This window comes from Lemur catta, chromosome 10 (genome assembly GCF_020740605.2).
Source record: "Lemur catta isolate mLemCat1 chromosome 10, mLemCat1.pri, whole genome shotgun sequence".
Lineage (NCBI taxonomy): Eukaryota > Metazoa > Chordata > Mammalia > Primates > Lemuridae > Lemur > Lemur catta.
Window position 1 is genome coordinate 41,466,200 of NC_059137.1, and position 12,929 is coordinate 41,479,128.

The window sequence follows — 12,929 nt, forward strand, 5'->3', positions numbered from 1 at the left end:
ATATATTCACATAATGGGATTCTATACCTTAATGAGAATGAATAAGCCACAGTTGCATATAAAATTATTCTGTCTTAGGGGGTATAACAGAAAGAGAATAAAGCAAGCCTACTTATACAAACTTTAAAAACATGTGAAGTAGGATATTTGAGGTTATTAATCAGTGCAGTAAAACTATAAAGAACAGTCAGACAATGATAAAACACTAAATTCAGTGGGCACCTTTCATGGGGAAGGGTAGTGGCTGATACTAATGATGGACCCATAAGGGCCTTCAAGGTGATGGGCATGTTCTATTGGTTACATTGGTCACCTGTATTAGGTACACAGTGCTCATTATACTGTAATTCTTTATCTCTAATACATTTACACACATTCTTACTATATCTTCAACACGTGATTTAAAACATTTAGAAAGTGGATACGGAGAGATAGGAATACTCAGCACTGCTGGTGGGACTGCAAACTAGTACAGCATATGGAGACACCTCAGAGAGCTACAAGTAGAACTACCATTTGGTCCAGCAATCCCATTACTGGGCATCTACCCAAAGGAAAAAAGACATTCTATAAAAAAGACATCTGCACTTGAATGTTTATAGCATCACAGTTCACAATTGCAAAGATGTGAAAACAATGCAAGTGCCCATCAGTACATGAGTGGATTAATAAAATGTGGTATATGGATACCATGGAGTTCTACTCAGCCACAAAAAACAATGGTGATCTAGCACCTCTTGTATTATCCTGGATAGAGCTGGAACCCATTCTACTAAGTGAAGTATCACAAGAATGGAAAAACAAGCGCCACATGTACTGACCATCAAATTGGTATGAACTGATCAACACTTTAGTGCACATATAGGAATAACATTCATTGGGTGTCGGGCAGATGGGAGGGGGGAGGAGGGGATGAGTACATACACACCTAATGGGTGTGGTGAGCACCATCTGGGGAATGGACATGCTTGAAACTCTGACTCTGGTGGGGCAAAGGCAATATACATAACCTAAACATTTGTACCCCCATAATATGATAAAATAAAAACAATTAAAAAAGCTAAATAAAATAAAATAACAACAAAAAAAATTAGATACATTGTACACTCAAAATTTGTTTGATATCCTTTTTATTTCCATATAAAATATAAGTATTTCATGTTTCCTTGTCTTTGTTAAAACCAAAGTGATTATTTTGTTAAGAATTTTTTTTACATATTCATGCTCATGAATTACTCTAAGAAACCCCTACCTACCTTATAACGAGCCTATCTAGAATAATTTGTTTTTTGTTTTTAAATTAGAAGTCCCATATTAAAAAACTGTAGGACAGAAATTATCATATACCACACAAGGTATTGCTCTATTAATTGAGGTAATCAGCTATGATTGTTCCCAGAGACTATTAAAGTTTACTTTTTATTAGTTGAAAACATTGCAGTAATTTTTAAAGATTTATATACCCTGTCATCTCTTATTTAAATGACGTATCCCCTCCATCTTTAGAATTATTCATTGGATTGTGTATTGTCTGCTCTTTCTTCATATTTATTTAAAATATATATCGTCACTTGCTCTGAGTGGGAAGAGAATATGTGCAGTTTTAAGGAAATATGAAGCAAAGGAAAATGGAGTAAACACACACACATTCACACACACACAGACAGGAGTTTCTCTCTCTTAGGTAGTTAGACACACACACATTCACATACATACAGACAGAAGTTTCTCTTTCTTAGGTAGTTGATGTCTTAGTAGCAAATGCTTGCCTCTCATGTGCACATTAATGTCAGAAGGCACAGCCAGATTCAGCAGGATAAACTTGGACTTTATTTTCTTTTTTTGAGACAGCGTCTCACTCTGTCAGTCAGGTAGAGTGCGGTGGCATCACCATAGCTCACTGCAACCTCCAACTCCAGTTGAGCTCAAGCAATCCTCCTGCCTCAGTCTCCTGAATAGCTGGAACTACAGGTGCATGCCACCGTGCCTGGCTTTTTTCTATTTTTGGTAGAGATGGGATCTCTCTCTTGCTCAGGCTAGTCTCCAGCTCCTGAGCTCAAATGATCCTCCTGCCTAGGCCTCCCACAGTGCTAGGATTACAGGCGTGAGCCACCATGCCGGCCTACTTGGGCAGTTCTTGATCTCTGTATGAACATTGCATATTCTTTCCCTTTAAAAGAGAGATATACGGTACCTCATCAAATCTTTGCTAACAAGTGATCCTCAGGCAAGCAGAGGGATATAAGCTATCGATGTGCTATGTGCAATGTTTCCTTCCAATATTAAAGTCTAACTGAGATGGAAAAAAAGATTCCATGCTTGTTGATATTCCTCTCAAAGGCAATTATCTGCTGCTATCATGTTTGAGTTCCCAGAAGGCCCAGAACCGTAGTATTTTATTAATGATGTTCTGTAAGAAGATATATATTGAATTCTGTTGTTTCATTAAAAATAAAGTTCACACAGTTGCCAAGGATATCCAGCTTTCCCTAATAAATCCAAACTGTCATCCACCTTTTCTCCCTAGGTCCATTTTCTTTTGCCTTCTCTGAATCTGTGGGTAAGCCTAGTTGCAGTTATCTGGAAAGGTATGCTAATGAAGCACATGCACATATATTTGTCTGTTATCATATCCTGTATTTTTATGGAAAGCAATACAATTCATAGAGGTTTGAGTACATTTGAGACTTGCAGGGCAAGATTGTATTTTGAATATTTATCTTTTGTTCACTCTATTTTCTTCTGCTTCATAATTTTCTCTAAGCTGCACATAACTTCTTCCCAGCCACAAAGCCTAATTTTATTTGCCTAGAAAGAAGGAAAACAGCATTATGAATCATAACAGTATTTGTGTCTTTTCTACATTTCTTAATGCAGAGCAGAGGCATGATATTGAATACAGCAATCCCTCCCACAACCTCTGATTGTGAGTTCTCCTCTACAAATTTGACCTGTATATGAATTTATTTTTCAGCAGCTGTGAGAAAACTGAATCCAGTCTAGATAAGCTAAATGAATTTTAAATCACTTCAGGTGGGTTAGTTATTTGATAGAGGGAACTTGGAGCTGGACATAGCAGATCAGGCAAAGTAAATGGTATAGGAATAGAGATTCTAAGTACTGAATCTTTAAGAAAATGAAAGGAAGGTAATACTTCCTATAAAATTAGCCATAAAAACATATTCTTGCATGTGTTAAATGCATGTCACTAGAGGGCAAAATCCAAGAATTTAGAGATATGCCTCTTGTGCACACCTATACCCCAGTGCCTAACTTAGTGCATCACGTTTATTTAGTACATATTGATTGAAGGAAAGAAGAGTTAATGGGAATAAAAAGATCACATCAAAAAAACTAGAATCAGACTAACATCAGGTTTTTCAACTGCAACATTGAATGCAAGAAAACAGTGGAGTGTAATTTTTAGAACATTAAAAGACTTAGGACCTAGGATTTGATATCCAGCTGATGTTTAAATGTGAAGACATGGTCAGGCATGGTGGCTCACACTGTAATCCCAGCTACTCCGGAGACTGAGGAGAGAGGATCGCTTGAGCCCAGGAGTTTGAGGTTGCTGTGAGCTAGGCTGATGCCACAGCACTCTAGCTCGGGCAACAGAGCGAGACTCTGTCTCTAAATAAATAAATAAATGTGAAGACATGGTATTTTTTATCATACAAAACCTCTGAAATTGCCAAAGACCCATTAAGGGGGCAGTTCGGGTGAAGTATCTAGATAAGAAAATAAATCTTAGGAGATGTTGCAAAAATATACACAGTATTTTAAAAGTGATTTTATCCCTTGTTAAAAATTGTTGTTTTAAAAATTGCTAAGAGCAATGAAAAAGAGAAAGCATATATTAACTAATACAAAATTAAAAGTCTGGAATGTTAATACCAACATGACAGGAGATATGTTTGAGAAATGGAATTCAATGAATCTGATGTATGTGTGTTTGTTTTAAAAATAACAGGAAAAAAACAGAGAGAATTATTACTTAAAAGTATAGAAAGGAAGATAAAATTGAAATAAACTAAAATGTAGAGGTATATCAAAACATATCAATAACTACAATAAAATGTTAACTGAAAAAAGTACAAATGATTGCATACGATTACCTTTTTAAATTAAAAAACATCATAATACACATACACATGCATATATATTCATATATAGACATTTTTATGTGAATGCTTGTAGATGCAATAAAACTATGTAAAATGGAAAGGAAGGGAATGATAAATGTGGGATTCAGAATATTGGTTTCCTGAGGAGATGGGTATCATGTGTTTAAAAAAAGAGCATAATGTCAACTTTCTAGTTTTTGTTTTGAGTGGTAGGTTTGCTTATTACATTTTTCAAAATTACTAATTATCTAAATACAGTTTCTAAATTATCTCAAATTATTTAAATAATTATTAAGATAGAAATCAGTACTATAATAATCTACACTAATTTAATATTTATAAATTTTTACATATGTTGTATTATATAATTTTTATTTTAGTGGATATGAAAATATATAGAAAGGGTTTCATAGGTGTAATCCTACTTTCAAGGCTTATAACTTTGTTTTCTGTGTTAGCAAAAGATCATGTTTCTCTACCCTAAATCCTTTTTACACAGGAATTCTAAGAAAACCTAAACGCCGCAGGTGAGGTGGAAAAAGATGCACATACAAAACAGATGTATTTTCCAATTCAGAGCTTCCTTATATTAAAGTCTCTGTTTAATTAATTTTACACAATATTATATGCTTGACTTACTCCCTCTCTCTAAGCACCCCTGGGAATATCTGAAATATTGTACAGATGCTCTTACAGAGAATTTTACATTACTAAGTGTAATTAGCATAAATCAACATTCAGCATTAATTTAGTGGTTGGGGATTGAAAATGACAGACCTCTGTTTTTCACTTACCTCCAAATTCCTGTCTATATTTATGGCTTCATGTACTGGGAGTTTCTCTGTATGAACTACTTCTTTCCCAGATAAGGATCCCCTGAGGAGTTTGACTTCCCACTCTCTGGAATTCATTGGCCTCACCAGTAGTTTCTCCTGCCTTGAACATGTTGTCTTTTTTGGAAAATGTCTTCTTCCAATGAGCCCACAGATTCCCTTTCCTAAACCTTTCTTACACTGTATGGTCACTTATGGGAAATTAAGAAGAAGAGGAAAAAGGATTCCTGGAGAAGAAATTGTGTGTGTGTGTGTGTGTGTGTGTACACACACATATATATACAGAGACATACACGTATATAGACAAGAGGCAGAGAAATCTAGGATCTTATGCACACATACAATATAAGATTGGAGGTCTATGGTGTCTCGATTTTACTAAAGAAAGCATGAGTGCTGCCAGCAATCCACGTGGGCAGAAGCCACCCCATGAAGAGATTTGCATGCATGCTAGGGTGAATAGTCGTCATCCTACAGTTGATGACTATAGATAAGGGATTTTAATTTAGAGACCTTTGGACCTAGAGACCTTGGCTCTGGATTGGGCTTGTGAAAGATTAGTCCTATGGCGGACAGGAAGATCTGATTTCCACACTTACCACGTTTTACTGTAGAATTCTTGTTCTTTTTGGCCTTTTTGTTCAAATTATCATGTATGTATTATATGTCATGAATCTCTACAAATTCTGTTTGTGAAAAAATGATAGTATTTAGTTATTTCAATATATCAGGCACTTTAATTGCAGTATCTCATTTAATCCTCACAATAGCCTTTAGCTATTTATTACGATCTCCATTTAGAGATTAGGGAAATGAGGCACAAGCCTCAGGTAATTTGCCAAAGATCATACAGCAAGTTAAGGAGTTATGTTGTGGTTGCCTAAAAGCAGAGCAAATATTTTTAACCACTATGCCTTAGTGCTTCCACATGAAATGTACCATATGGCCTGTAGAACTGAATTTTAATATTCTATATGAAGATTTCAGGTGTTGAAGAGTTGCAAATTGCATGTGAATGAGCCCTCATGAGATCCAAGTCTTTGCTCTAAATATTGTTGATGTACAACATAGGAAGAATTAAATGTGTTAAATTGGTATTCAGCTGACTCTCCCTGTGCATATTATTTCTGCCTTTAATATAAATGAGCACCTATTAATGGTCCTTAATGTGTTATAGGTGTTTAGTTAAAATCAATTAATAGTTTATTAATGTAATTGTTTCAAAAATATATCTAAGGCATTTTTCCGTATGACTCTGTCCATGTGAATCATTCTATGGGAGAACATCTTTACCTGAATTCTAGACATTTCAGATATACTGACAATGCTATCAGATTTTGAATGTCACAGATGATAGATGCGAGCAGCTGAGATAGCTTAATAATCAGAACCAGAATTAAAGAAGAAATGGAACCAATATTTATTTTGTATCTAATAAACTCCAGGCATTATCTGTATACTATCTCACTAATGCTCAAAACAAACCTTGAGGTAGGTATAAGTATCCCCGTTGAATACAGAGGCTCAGAGAAGTTCAAGAACTTGCTCATGGTTTCCCTGTTAGTATATAGTAATGCTGGGATCCAAGCTAGGTCCATCTGAATTCAAAGATGGGGATAAGTTTTAGTTATCTCCATCACCATTTACATCAAAATTGTATAAATAACCTTTGTCCACTAACTGAAGACAATTAAAAATGAAACACACAACACTTCCTTGTTGTGTGACACCTATTTTCTGCCTCACAATGGACAGGTTAAGAACAATTTCTTGAAACTTTCTTATTTTTCTGTCAGAGAAATTTTATCAAACACCTTGTATTTATTTATCATATTTAAGCCCTTAATGCACTATAGTGGTGGGATAACATGAGTAAACCAGTGGTGCCAAATACATTTAAATAGGAAAGTACAATTATTTGATCTAGAATTAAGACTTGTGAATGAAATAAAGGAATTGATGTTGCAGAATTTCTTGAGAAATAGTGTGAAGCACTGTACACTGCTTGTAAAATCCTATTTTCTCAAAACAGCATATAATTAGGTAACTTCTGTGTTCTGATTGTAAAAGTTGCCTGAAGTAATATTTTACTCAACCATAAATTGTTCTGACTACATTTCATGCCTGATAAAATCCTTACATTATGATAGAAAATGCAAGCCCTTGTTCTGTAAATAATCTTTTAAGTTTTCTGAAACAGAGAAGGCTTGAATTTTTCCTAAAAAGTGGAGTAATTAAAAGTATCATACTATTCTTTGAAAATAGGCTAGCGTAATTAAGAATTTTGGTCAAACTAACCTTGAAGTTAGTCTTGAGATATATTTTATAGGATATACACATACACATATACATGTACATATATACAAATATACAGTTGTCCCTTGAGCAACACAGAGTTTGGGGCACTAGCCCCCTGTAATGTCAAATATCCATGTATAACTTGTGATTTCCCCCAAATTTAACTACTAAAAGCCCTACTATTGCCTTAATGCCTTACTGATAACAAAAACAGTAGATTAACACATATTTTATGGTATGTGTATTATATACTGTATTCTTAAATACGGTAAGCTAGAGAAAAGAAAATGTTATTAAGAAAATCATAAGAAAGAGAAAATGCATTTACTATTCATTAAGTAGAAATGGATCATCATAATGGTCTTAATCCTTGTTGTCCTTGAGTTGAGTAGGCTGAGGAGGGGGAAGAAAAAGTGGGGTTGATCTTGCTGTCTCAGGGGTGGCAGAGGCAGAAAAGGTGGAAGTGGAAGGGGAGGCAGGAGAGTCAGGCACACCTGATGTAACATTTATTGAAAAAAAAATCCGCTTATAAGTTAACCTGCATAGTTCAAACCCATCTTGTTCAATGGTCAACTTTATTTTAATAGAATATTATAAATTAATATGTGTGTGCATATCTACGAATTTATCTCAGTGAATGTTTAGATTTCAAGAGATGTAAATGCACTAGTTTAATGTTCCAAAGGCAATATAATTGCAGATCTTGTGTGGCACTGAAGAATGCTTTGTAACTTACAGGCTTAAACATACCATCATTGACTATGTCTACTGCATATACAAAAATCTGTTGAAAATTTGTTTAAGCTACTGTTAATGGGAGGCAGGAAGATTTAATGGAAAGAATATGGGATTTAGAGTTAGACATATTTGTGTTCAACGCTCAGGTTCATGTCTTCTAAATTTTGTAATCCTGCTTTAGATAAATTTCCCCATGAAACAAACTCTGAGATAGAGTGGTTTTCATGCAGGAAATTTATATTTATAGGTATCCCAAATTGAGGAAAGGGGACCTGGCCTTTGTACTGCCATATTAATCAGTCATTAGTTGTGAGCTGTCTGTGCGAGGGTGAATAACCTGCCTTGGCCAAGGCAGTTCCCTCTGGTAAAAAGACGAAAATTCACAGAGAAAGACTTGGCTGTGGGCTTTCAGTAGTCAACAGTTCAGGCAGCCAGGGGAATGAGGGCCTTTTCAGGAAGGGAAATCTGAGTGGTGTCCTGCAGCATGACTCTACTTGCTTCATATAACAAGTTTATCCCATCTGAGAACAGTGCCTCCAGAGTCCCGATAGGTCACTTTTCTTGAGGAAACCTCTAAGAGGAAGATTAGTGGGAACCACAGCCACTGTCACTGCAGCTAGACTCCAGGTCACAACTGATACCTCATGTATCTCTATTGTCTTCTCTACTATCCATTCCAGAATTCCCTCAACCTCAGCCAGCACCTATGTGGCTTATTTTGTGGAGTGATACAGACCATTACTAAAGGGTCTGAACACTTTCTCACATTCCCTTCTTAGACAGCTGCACATGTCCATTTGCTATCAAAAATTGACACATAAATTTCAAGAAATATGCCATGAATCACATGCCAGACATTCTTTTCTGCCTTTCTTGTCTAACAGCAGCCATGTCTCCACCTAATAATGAGTCAATTACGCCCGCCAGGATGGTAACTCTTCTTGCTGCCAATCTCTTGGCACGGGATCACAAAGTGATTTTGTATAGGATACATCTGAAAGTTTAATGAGACTCCTACTGTGTCCCTTCATGGAAACATTTCCTCTCAGGATCTTCCAGGATCTGTAATTTTTTACCTTTGGTTTCTAGACCCATGTATTATACCTATCGGGGATGTGGTAGCAAGAATGAGCATTGATTTAGAGTGTTTACCACATCCTTTAGGATGCTACCTCAACATTTCAAGATACCATCTCCAAGCTGGTGCTTCAGCTGCACCATGAAAAGGCTGTTCCATCACTGTATCAGACCACCAGTTTCTAGGTCATGCACTGTGTACTAGGATGAGTGGATCCCATTATTATGCACCCACTATTCTACCTCAGTTCAAAGTAGTTCCATTGGTCTGGAATGATATTATGTATATCATGTATTCCTGTATCAAACACTCTGTAGGTCTTCAGATCTTGGTGCTGGACAAGGCCCCGTAGGCATGCAAGGCAAACCATTATTTGGAATTTGTTTCAGATCTAGTCAAGATGAATCACTGCTCCTTTTAAAGTAGAAGAGGTCCAATGTCATAATCAGCTTACTTCCAAGTGGCTAGTTGACTCGGACTTGGGATGAATACTGAAACTAATCCTTGTTGCTATTAAGTTGGACAGCTCATCAGCCTGTCTTTGTGTGGGAAATCAGAAATGGATTACTGAGTGGCCCACATGAAACAGATGGGTGCTACTGAAGGAACAGAGAAGAGGTCCTTCTAAGGCTTAAGAAAGAAATGTGTGTGCATGTGGTGGAGGGATGGAATTTCTTGGGCAGGGTGTTAGAAATATAATAAAGCTGAGAAAAGGATCAAGAATAGGTCCTGGAAGTTCTTAAGCTGCACAAGGTGGTAGTTCTCTAAAAACTCCCTAATTTATATATTTCATTCTTGGCTTTTTAATGTCCTGTTTTGTTTGCCCTTAGTTTCTGAGTTTCTTTTTAATGTTAGTTTCTTTTTGGTCAAGACCAGTCAATTTGTCAAATTAAAAGAACATAGGCCAAATTGGTAAATTTTGGGCAAATAAATGACTTTAGTGAACCTCACTTTTCTCATTTTATCATTTATAAAATATTAGAGTAAATATACCTGCTTTGGAGAGTTATTATGAGATTTTAAAAAGTGTCTATAAAGTACTTGTCTGTGGTAGGTGGCCAATCATTTCTTATTAATATTGAAAAAGATCATAACAATCACTGCTGAGCTACGGAGGAAAGGACAGGGCTTCTATCCTTGTTTGGGGCACTGGTTGTAGAGATGAGGCGAAGTAGAAGAAAGGCAGGCAGATGATATGAGTTCGTAAAGATCCACCTCCCATCCCACCTAGGGGTTCACCTAATAAGATTTTTTAGTGATGGGCCTTGTGTTTTGTCTGGTTTTTGTTTTCCTTTTGAAATAGTACAATTTTTGCATTTATTATTGGATGTTCTTAGTTCTATGTTTTTACACTCAAAAATTTGCTTTCTGTTTTCAAAAATAAAGCATGCTTACTATAAACATTTCAAGCACTAATATTTATGTATCATGGGGAATAAAGTTTCCTCCTCAACCTATTACTAAAAGATTATCTTAAGTGTTTGATATTTATCCCTCTAGATTTTTAAATGTATAATCAGATATTATATATGCATAAAAGTGTATTTTTAACAAAAGTGGAATCATATTAGGTATATTGATGTCTCAGGCACTCTGTAGACTTTCAGATCATGATGCTAAACAAAGTCTTCAGGTCTTTTGTCTACAAAATTGGGGTAATAATATTACTTACCTCATGAAGTTGTTGAGTGAGATAAATGAGAAACCTATGTAATTCATGTATCCTTGTATGTAATATACATGTAAGCCTGATGGTCTCATACCTACCATAAAGCAAATATTATCTATTATTATTATGCTTGCCTGAATACATATCTCAGATCCCAACAGGATGTTTTATTTCAGTGTTTTTCTCTCACCTCCTCATTCCTCAAAGAGAACAATGGCTAGAAAACATTGGTTGGGTAAATACTGCATTATCATAATTACAATTTCCCTGAGAAAAGTGGCTTGCAGTTTGAATATTCAGCATCATAATTACAATTTCCATAAGGAATGTAGAACAGTTATTATAAACAACACAATAATCACTTGGTCCATAAGGGAGAACAGATTATTAGGGGAGTGAGGAGAGAGAATAAGCAAAAGCCTGTGTTCTAATCAGCATTCAAGAACATAAACATAGAACCTGAGGATAAATTGTAATAGCCCCTTAAAATACTCTGGCCTGGATTTATTGAAAAATCTTATCATGATGGCAAATTTCCATGGGTTAATTAAGTGCTGCTTATGAAATTTTTTTATAGTTTCATCATTTTCATTAAACATCCCCCTCTGTATCTCTACTCTTTGTCATTCATAATTGCTATGTCTCTTAGAAATTTAAAAAGCAAACTATCACAAAATACAAAATGCTTAAAAAAATTGGGAGAAAAAACGTTTTATCAGGTATTGCTCTCTCCAAAGTTATATGTTGTTTCTCTTTTGTCCAAAGGAAAATGGGTAAAAACTTTCTTTAAAAAGAAAAGGAAATGTACTTTTTACTTATTTTGTTGCTTTAATTGACTTTCATTTAAATTTATTTTTTTTTCTTGTCTTTTTTTAGGTGAAGCGAGCAAAACCGAATGCAGCTTCCAAGGTTGGTACTTTTCATGACTGACTTTATTATAAATTGATAATTTTTAATTGTGTAAATTTATGGGGTAAAGAGTGGCTACGTATAATAATTTGTAAACACGATGTGGAATAATTAAGCTAAGTAAAATATCCATCGACTCAAATACTTAACTTTTTTTGTGGTGTGAACATTTGAAATTTACTCTCTTAGCAATTTTGAAATGTGCAATACTCTATTATTAACTATATATACCACAGTATGCGATAGAACTAGAAAAAAGGAAAAAAATCCCCTTGTCTGAGATTTTGTACCTTTGACCATCATGTCCCCATTCCCACCCCCAGCCTCTGTAACCACCATTCTACTCTGTTTCTATGAGTGAGTTTGATTGTTTAGAGTCTATATATGTGAGAACATGCAGTATTTTTTCTTTCTGTCTCTGACTTATTTTACTTAGCATAATGTTTTCCAGTTCTGTCCGTGTTGTCACAAATGACAGACTATAACATGCATGTTAATATGAAACATTTTGAAAGTAGCAGAGCAAAAGATATCCTTAGTTTCTCACAGATAGGTATTAGAAGATACTATGTTTTTATTTTTCTCCCTCATGCATGGAAAAGTACAACATGGATTTAACAGAATGCAATGTAGCAATCAAATATAATAGCTGATTCAATCCTTGGCAAAATTGTGAAGTTGGAAATGTTTAATATTTTCTGCTTCATTCATCCATTCACCCACCCATCCATCCATCCATTCATATATATTTTTCAATGAATACTTATACTTTTTATATACAAGGCCCTGGTCATCTGGTTTTCCTATATTTGTATTTAGTTTGGCCCACCGTCACCAGATTCCAATCCCACTCCTTTCTACAGCACTCCCTGCTATCTCTGACAATAAACCTTCCCTCTATTATCACAGGTCCTTAACTTAACTTGCTGTATTTGATAAGTTGGGAGCATTTCCTCAACATTGCTCAGCTCATATGTATTCATATATAATCTACTCCCAAGTAATTAGGGCAAAGAGGATATTATCAGTATGACAATAAGGAAATAATTCCTTCTCTAATCTTATGGACTGTGTGATATATTTCACCATTGTGTGAAATACATATATATATGTATATTTCTATTAGGGGTAGTAATCTGTAATACCATAGACATTATAGAACATAGGTCTTATTTCCCTGTACCTTTTAAGTAATTTTAAGACTTTCTGACCAAGAACAGAGTGTTGCTACTATAAATTTTAAAACAAAAAAGGCATTAGCCAATCAGGTAGCAGAC